The following is an 8,165-nucleotide window of genomic DNA, read 5'->3' as shown; positions in this document are numbered from 1 at the left end:
ATTAATGTGCTTCCATAACATGCAAGTAAGGAAATTCCGTAAAATACTCTCTTTCAGAATAAATGACACATGGTGGAGTGATAGAATTTGCTGTTAACACGTTAAAAACATGATTACTATGAATTCCTGCAATACCTTAAATATTTTTAAAGGTGAAATAAAACAATTTTTGCCCTTTTACGGAGTTAACAATCCAACACATAACAAACAAATGTTAGAGTCAAGATTCATTTTCTTCATCCTAGTGCATTGACCTGCCTTACTCAGTCAGAAGACACTCATTTGTAGAAAATTCCTGAAATCTGACTTTCAGGTTATAGGATATGCCACCTTCCAATCCATTTTTCTGGCTTGTATACAGTCAGCTGTAGTTGGAAAACAGACTAAATATACTGTGGAGGGCCTAATAATCTAATACAGATGGTGCTTGATTGGATTATTCTCCATAGATGAGAAACAAAATCTGATTGAATCATCTTAAATAGGATCCTGAAACATTAAGATACCCTTGAAAAAACAATCTTTACACAAAATCCAGCCCTCATGATGCTGCTGGCGCTGCTGTGCATACGCAGGGTAAATTTAGAGCTCGCACACAAAGCACAGGCTCATTTCTTTTTGCTAGTTTGTAAGGCCCCATTGAGAGTGTATGGTTGTGTGGGCAGGTTAATGATATCAGCTTGAGAGTAGTTTTTAATCACGAACAGACTAATGAGATAGGCCGGGCTGCAGTTGCTCTAGCAAAAAACAGCATCATTCCCTTCCTCGATTTATCTCTCTCATTCTCTATTTCCCTTCCTCCTTTATTCACAGTTTGAATCCAAGAATGAAGAGATTGAGGAGAATGTGAGCAAACAATGGTGCGGATTAAAAGGAATCATTCATATTTACAGGAGTGAACAGTGGGCTAGATTCCGCTTTTGGCAAGTCCCCAGTTGGTTATTGGCAGTGAAGGTCCAGAATTCAGAGCCAGTTCTGTTTCTTGAAAGAAGAAGGGCACAAGCCTTTCTCTCCTATAATTTTTGTTTTCAAGGTTTTTTTCGATGCAGATATCCATGGGGAAGTACTTGGTCTGCGTTTGACCTCTTCTAACTTCTAGGAGCAGTGGGCAGCTATAGTGCAGTACTCAGGGACCAATGCCAGGTCTAAAGCCTAGTGCCTGGCTAAAAGGCAGTGGCAGGAACATTAGCCTGTCTACCACACACACATTGTTTTGATGGACAAATCCAGAGTATGTGGCGAAAACCCCTGCAAGCATGAGGGAGAATATTGAAACTCTTTAATGCCTGGGACCAAGGTTGAACTGGATTTCATACCCAGTCATTATTGACCACGGCATCATTCTGCTACAATACCTAATAATATGATTTCATTGCTCTGTTTTATGAAACTATACTGAATTCATTATATTACATTACATCTACATTGAGACCAAATTGCACCTACTGATAATATGCAGATCAGCATCCATTGGTTTCTCCAGAATGTTTTTTGTAGATTGTTTACATACCGCCGTGCTCTAAGTTTCATTACAGTTGGATCAGAACCTTTTGGAAATCCTGCAAACAAACAAACAAATACACAAACAGGAAAGGGTGAAAGCAGAGTGAATAATATTACGGTACTGATGTTTTTTCCACCAAATATTACATTAATTCATTTGCAGTTTATTTTATTTTCGCTTAAAATACACAAATGAATATGAATAATGGTTGTAGTCAGTCAAAAGATTAAGGAAATCAGTCAAATGATTTTGTAGGAACATTGTCATTTATTTATACAAGGATTAATAATATATCAAAAGAATAAAATAGGCCTATTTGCTGTTTTACTGTGTGCCACTCTCAGCCCCACAGTGCTGTGGGGAAAGGAACTCCTTAGTAACGAAACGTGTTTCACTCCATTAGAGAGTGAAAATTGGAGCCATGGAAGTGTAAAGAATTGGACATCTTTCCCCCGAAGGCCCTGAAGTACATCAAGAAATGTTGGCTTGCCAGCTCCCCCAGTTAAAAGCATGTTCTGCCCATGGAGATAGCTTCACAGCAGAGGGAACATTAATGCAACATGTTGCTTTGTGTCAGCTGAGTCCTGCTGTTAGATTTCGTCCAATAACTTATGTGTTTGGATGGTGGCTGGTTTTGCTCACACTTTCCAGTGCTATTTAACAAGATAATCTGTGACATTTGCATATAAATAATTCATGTTTTTGGCATTTCCTATCAATGCTAAGTTAACATGTAGTAATTCAAATTACATAGCATTCATGGAAGCTGTATTATGTGTTTGTAGTTATAATAAATAGGACAACTGAGCAATTATTTAGCACAAGCAGCATTCAGGCTGCTTTGTGCTGTGTGCACATAAGTTTTTTGTTATTTTTGTCCCCATGGAGCGATGCAGTGCTCTTGCCTGGAGCCTGAAAATCAACAAGCAGGACGACTTGGTGCATGAAGGCTGAAGGTTTGCAAACAGCAGGACTTTACTACATTTGAACATGAAATAAAAGCTCAAACGAAGTGTTCACTCAAGTTGGAGTTAACATATATGTACTATCTTTACTTTTTCTTTTTCTTTTTCTTTTTCTTTTTCTTTTTCTTTTTCTTTTTCTTTTTCTTTTTTCTTTTTCTTTACAAGGCCTTGTACTTTTTTCAATCTGAAAACATTCATGCAAAAATGAAAAAACAGGAGTAAAGGACCATGTCATGGCAAAGGCAGCAGATTATGAGACTCACAAGGATAGGGACCTTGTACAGATAATAACCACACATCAGCACAGATCCCTACAGAAACTGTCATGCAACTGGATAGGGTGTGTGAGAGCGCAGCGAGTGACAAGGAGATAGAGAACATGCACGTATAGCTGTATTCATTTTAATCGTATTAGCTTGGATCATTAGATGCACTCATTTACATGCTCTTTCATGAGGTGTACAGGACCAAATCCTATTGGATATCAGCCTAATCTACTGCAAACGCTCTGCAGCTTCCAGATGCAGCTTTGGCTGAACATGGCGTCCCTCCGTGCAGGGTTGGGTAAGAACATACGAACCACATTAATTTGGGCAAATTGGGATTGCAAATAAATTGCCGCTCTCCATTCTATAATTTCAAGCGTGATTGAGACATAATGAGCAGCTCAGCCCACATAAAAGGTTCATGAGATTATCCCCATTGAATTACACAGCTGACCCCCACCAAGGCCAGAAACTGTAATGGTTTCTAATGTACGGAATTATGAAATGCTGAACACCATCATTCTCAAGATCCTTTGTGTTGAAAGGATATAATCAGAGGTTAAGACGCGTTTAAGACTTTATTCTGAGAATGTTTATTACCTGGGCTCTTCATTCCTCACACATTCTGTAGACTTTCACAGGAGGGTGTGAAAAACTGGAATAGGTGACAAAGGATCACACCTTGGACACTTTTGACCTTCACAGGATGAAAGATCAAACTTCAACTCTGTCCACTTTCTCCTGAAATGCTTAGAGATTACGCCTTAGCAGCAGTTGGTGCCATGATACCATTAAAGGCAAAAAATAAAACCATGATCCACATCATTTAAAAGGGGATCAGGAGGAAGGTCTTAGTGGGATAACCTTTAAAGTGGGCAGTGGGGACTAAAACCAATACAGACATGATTTGGGAGTTTGCTCAATGGAGCAGCAAAACTAGGGAATGTCAATTTCAAGATACTTGCAAGATTAGTCAACCAGGCAAGATCAAAGTGCTGCCTTTGCAAATTCACTATTCTGTATATTACATTAAAAATTCAATACATTTTTAATTTATTCAGGCTGATTACCCAAAATAAATAAATGAGTTAACTTGTCAAGCTTACCTATCACATCTTTCAATTCGTTTGAGATCAAGCACTTCTCTCTATTGTGCAGCAATATGCAATTTGCCAGATGTTGATGATATTCAACATTTTTTCTTTTCTATTATAGTTTTGTTTTGTACATGATCGTCATCCTTTTTCCGTTGTTCCATGTTCCATATCCCAGCACAGTAAACTCTTGGCATTTCTGACCATTGGTCTTTGTTGATAAATTTTTGTTCACTGGAATTTGCTCTGTGGAACCAAACCAAATCAGGGATAAATGTCGCAAAATTTAACAACTCATTCACTGTATCAGACAAGAGCAAAACCACCAGAGAAGTGAAGACAGAGCGCAATAGTTCCTGAATGTTTAGTATGCAGGAGGGATGGCGAACACTTTTAGCCTTGCGTTTGTGTCTGGGACTCGTCTGCAGTGAGCAGTCAAACCTCCCCATATAAACCTTTGCCTCGAGCCGTGAACTCAAACATTTCAGTCACATTTGCTCAAGCTGAGAATGAAATGCCTTATTGCTTATGATCAAAGGTTAGTGTTTTCTGTAAAAGACACAGAGTCTGATAGAATTTGCATTAGGAGTTGAAGGCGGGACATTCCTACTGAATCGAGAGACATCCTGAAACAAACAGGGATTTATTGTTCTTCCTTTGAAGAAAGTTTGAATATGAGTAAACAGGGCTTTTTGAAATGTCAACATGAGCTTATTAACAATTTAGAGTTCTGCATTTTTCTTCAAATTAGATCATAATACCTTGTAACTTGCTTACACCTCTACACTTTTCTCCTTTAATTTCATCCCAGCAAAGATTTTCTGCAGGTACAAAGCTTCAAGTTGGAAATTTGCTGCTGCGCTCTTTGTTTCTCTTCTGGTAATGTGGGAATACAAAATATCAAATACAGAAATATACATCTTAACATGCAATAACATAAAACCTGTTGTTCAAGTGATTCCTTTTGAAAAATGTCTGGTCATGCTGTAAATTATAGTTTAGACAATACTGTGACAATTTATATTCAAAAGCCAATCAGAAGCCTTCAACTGTATAATCTGTTTGCCATATTAACCTTTCATTTGAATCTCGATGTCATCCAGCAATTGTTACTAAACAGTTGAGTCTTAACTGACAGCTTCACTTTGTCATGAGGGTCTTGTGCTGATCCACAGCAACTCCCACTGTAGAGAGAAGCATGTGTGTAAAGGCCACAAAGATACAATATAAAGTCCATACACTTTATATAGCGATGGCCTTGGATTAACAAATAAGGATATTGGTCTAATGAAACATGACTGTTCAACTATACATTGACTGTAAATACAGCATTTATAAGACACAAATCTTCCTGACACTGACTGACATTATGAGAATGAATGGCCTGCTGGGGTTTGTGTGCTTAACAAGCTCTGTTATCTGATGTTTGACTCACACAGTGTTCATGTCAGCTGCAGAGTGCAGAATAGCAGCTGAAATGTAACACTTTGCTCAGCTGATTAGTTATTGGAGTTCCTTCCATAGCCCTTAGTTACTTTGGTTCCATGCCAAGATGCTAATCCACATTGTATCCGGACCCTTTTTGCAGATGGAGTGCCCGTAATTAGCTTTACTTCCTTTCTTAGGTGAAACAGGAGGAAATAACTGGTACTGAGAAGAAGAAATGTGCTCTGACTGAGGGGTGGCATCAGTTGATGAGAGAGCTTTCGCCATCCAGCAAAAGCCTGCAGGTTCAGGTCATCCTGTTTCTTTTTTTGCACTTCTAAATGGAGTTGTGGCCCCCGCATGCCACCTCTGTCAGACCTCACAGCATCCACCTGCAACTTTAGTGGGCTTGTAAAGAGGCCGGGGATGATGGGTTTTTGGTCTCCTTGGGCACCCAGTTGGAAGAAAATTGGAATGATCCCCGGGTGTGTGTTTGTGTATGTGCATGTGTGTGAGTTTGCGCAAGTCAAACTTTGACCACAAGAGTCCAGAAAGTATCCTCCCTCAGAAGAAAAACCTTATTTCCTGAATCTTGTTTTTAGAATAAAGTTACTATTTGTTGCAATGCAATTTGCAATCATATGAAAGGTCGAGAGGTTGATTTGGAATAGTCCCTGATAGCGCTGTCCTCCCTGGTTGAGATCAGTGTAATGTTTTGCGTCAATGACAGGTTGAATATATTGCACTCTTGCAATAAGTAACTGTTAGCCTCGACTCTATCGAACCTGAGACGAGCCACTGTCAGCCAATGCTCACGCCATTCAATAACACGAAAAAAACACCATAATTCTGCGGCTCATCAGCATGGTTTCACTTCCATAGAATATTCTCACACACATTCTGCATACCTGGAGGTATCCCGCCCATTTAACTCTGTCAGCCAACCCTCAGTCTCCCACTTAAAGCCACGATGGGATAATTCTTTGACTCACACAAACGAATCCACTGACACTGTGCAAAATCCTATAATAGAACATTGCATCTCCACTGAACACAAACAACCCAATTTGACAGCACACAACATACAATTCCGAACTCATCACAATATTTTTACAGCACGTTCGATCAAATACAGGGGAAATGAGAAAAATGAGAGAGGAAAAGATAGGGGAGGTGAGAAGACAATGAAATGGAGATTACACGGTTTGTGTAAACGAGAATAAACAGAAAAAATGTGTGAATGCGATGTGATGTCCATGTGAGAGTGGATCCTTGTACCATCTTGTTCCAAATGTGATTCAAGCTTCCTCTCAGCGTGAGTCTCATTTTCAAAGTCTCACATCTACAAGACTTGTGATTGCCAGCATGGCATTACTTCTGATGAGCAATTTAATTTGAATGTGCGCTTTTGAAGTCGAGATACTTCATGATAATTTCTTTGGAGAAGCGCCTTTTTTCAGGACACAGTTGTGATTCCTTTGTGTGCCCGGACTGGTTGTTGTAACTGAAGGATAACATGAACAGTGATGGTGGAAACCCAGTGATGTCAGCCATGGGTTGGCACTTCAGAAGCTAAAGATGGATGAGGAGGCAGCAGTTATCATAGATGATTCTGACACCCTAAAAGATACTCACCTCTATGTTAACTATGCCGATGCAAGTGCCTATTGTCTGTCGTGACCATCCTGCCATGTTTACCCTGCATTCCGTTTGAAATATTGTCAGGAATTAATGCTTGGCATTCACAACATCAAATAGCTACAAAAATCACGGAGGCTGGAATGTCACCTTTTGTCACGTCAGCAGCAAAGCGATAATGACAACCAGAAAAATGGCAGAAAGTTTCAAGGTGATGCAGATCAGGTATGACAGGATGCTTTTTGTTGTCGCTCCTGCTGTTTCTTTCACCTTCACATCATCTTTTTGTTTATGCTGTTGAGAGAAATTGGAAGTCATTTATGTTTCGGCTCTCAAAAGCACCGAGGTGGATATAGTTTTTAATCCGCCAGATTGACATATTGTAAACAAACAAGGACGAGCTAAATTCATAGCGTAGCAAGTGTGTGTGAGAGCATATGCATATCTAATGCTGGGTATTAACCGGGTGTGCGTCTGAATAGATGAAATGAAAGAGGCAAATTGGCTTCTTGTGAAAAATATCGACTTTGTATTTCAGTACAGAAGTTTTCATGTTACAGAAGTTTTGACGTTTGCCTTGGATCCCAAAGCTGTAAGATAATTCAGCGAGTAGTTTCAACACTGGCCTTAGGTTCTGATATTTGCAGAGGTTGCTTAAGGTAAACAAGCAAAGAAAAGAGCACCGCCTTCAGAAACTTGACATTTGTAATCAGGAAACCCCCTGGTTTGATAAGCAGCCAGCAATGTCTTTGCAGTGCAGCACAGAAACATCACACCTTTGAGTGCTTAGCAAGAAGGAAACATAACAAATCCCACAGATTAACACTAGCATGATATTCATTTGTTACACTCACCCCCTTCAAACCTTGCTCCATTCATCCACAGCATATAGCACAGCTGCAGAGGACTTGATAGCAACAACCTGCTCCGTGTCAAGGCACCAATTTTCCTTAAATCAGTCAGGAATGCAGAAATGTCTTGGTGGCACATCTATTCACCGTGACTGTGAGACATAAAATTCAATAGAGTGATCAATTCAAACAAAACAGACACAATATATTCATCATCTCTCTGCCCTTAAAGCAATAACCCAACATCTGCTATAATTCTGGTTGAAATTGGATGAGTCAGTTGTGTTTTGCAAACTTTCTTTCTTATTAAAAATGTGATGTTAACTTATGTCCAAAACCCACAACAGCTGTCATCTGTAAGATTTCTTCCCACTTAAGTCATAATTTTGATTTGATTATGATGAATACAGAATTGTGTGTGT

The sequence above is a fragment of the Genypterus blacodes genome, unplaced genomic scaffold, assembly GCF_046128005.1.
Source record: "Genypterus blacodes isolate CSIRO-AG114 ecotype Tasmania unplaced genomic scaffold, CSIRO-AGI_Gbla_v1 ptg000053l_1, whole genome shotgun sequence".
Classification (NCBI taxonomy): domain Eukaryota; kingdom Metazoa; phylum Chordata; class Actinopteri; order Ophidiiformes; family Ophidiidae; genus Genypterus; species Genypterus blacodes.
This window is presented reverse-complemented; position numbering follows the sequence as displayed.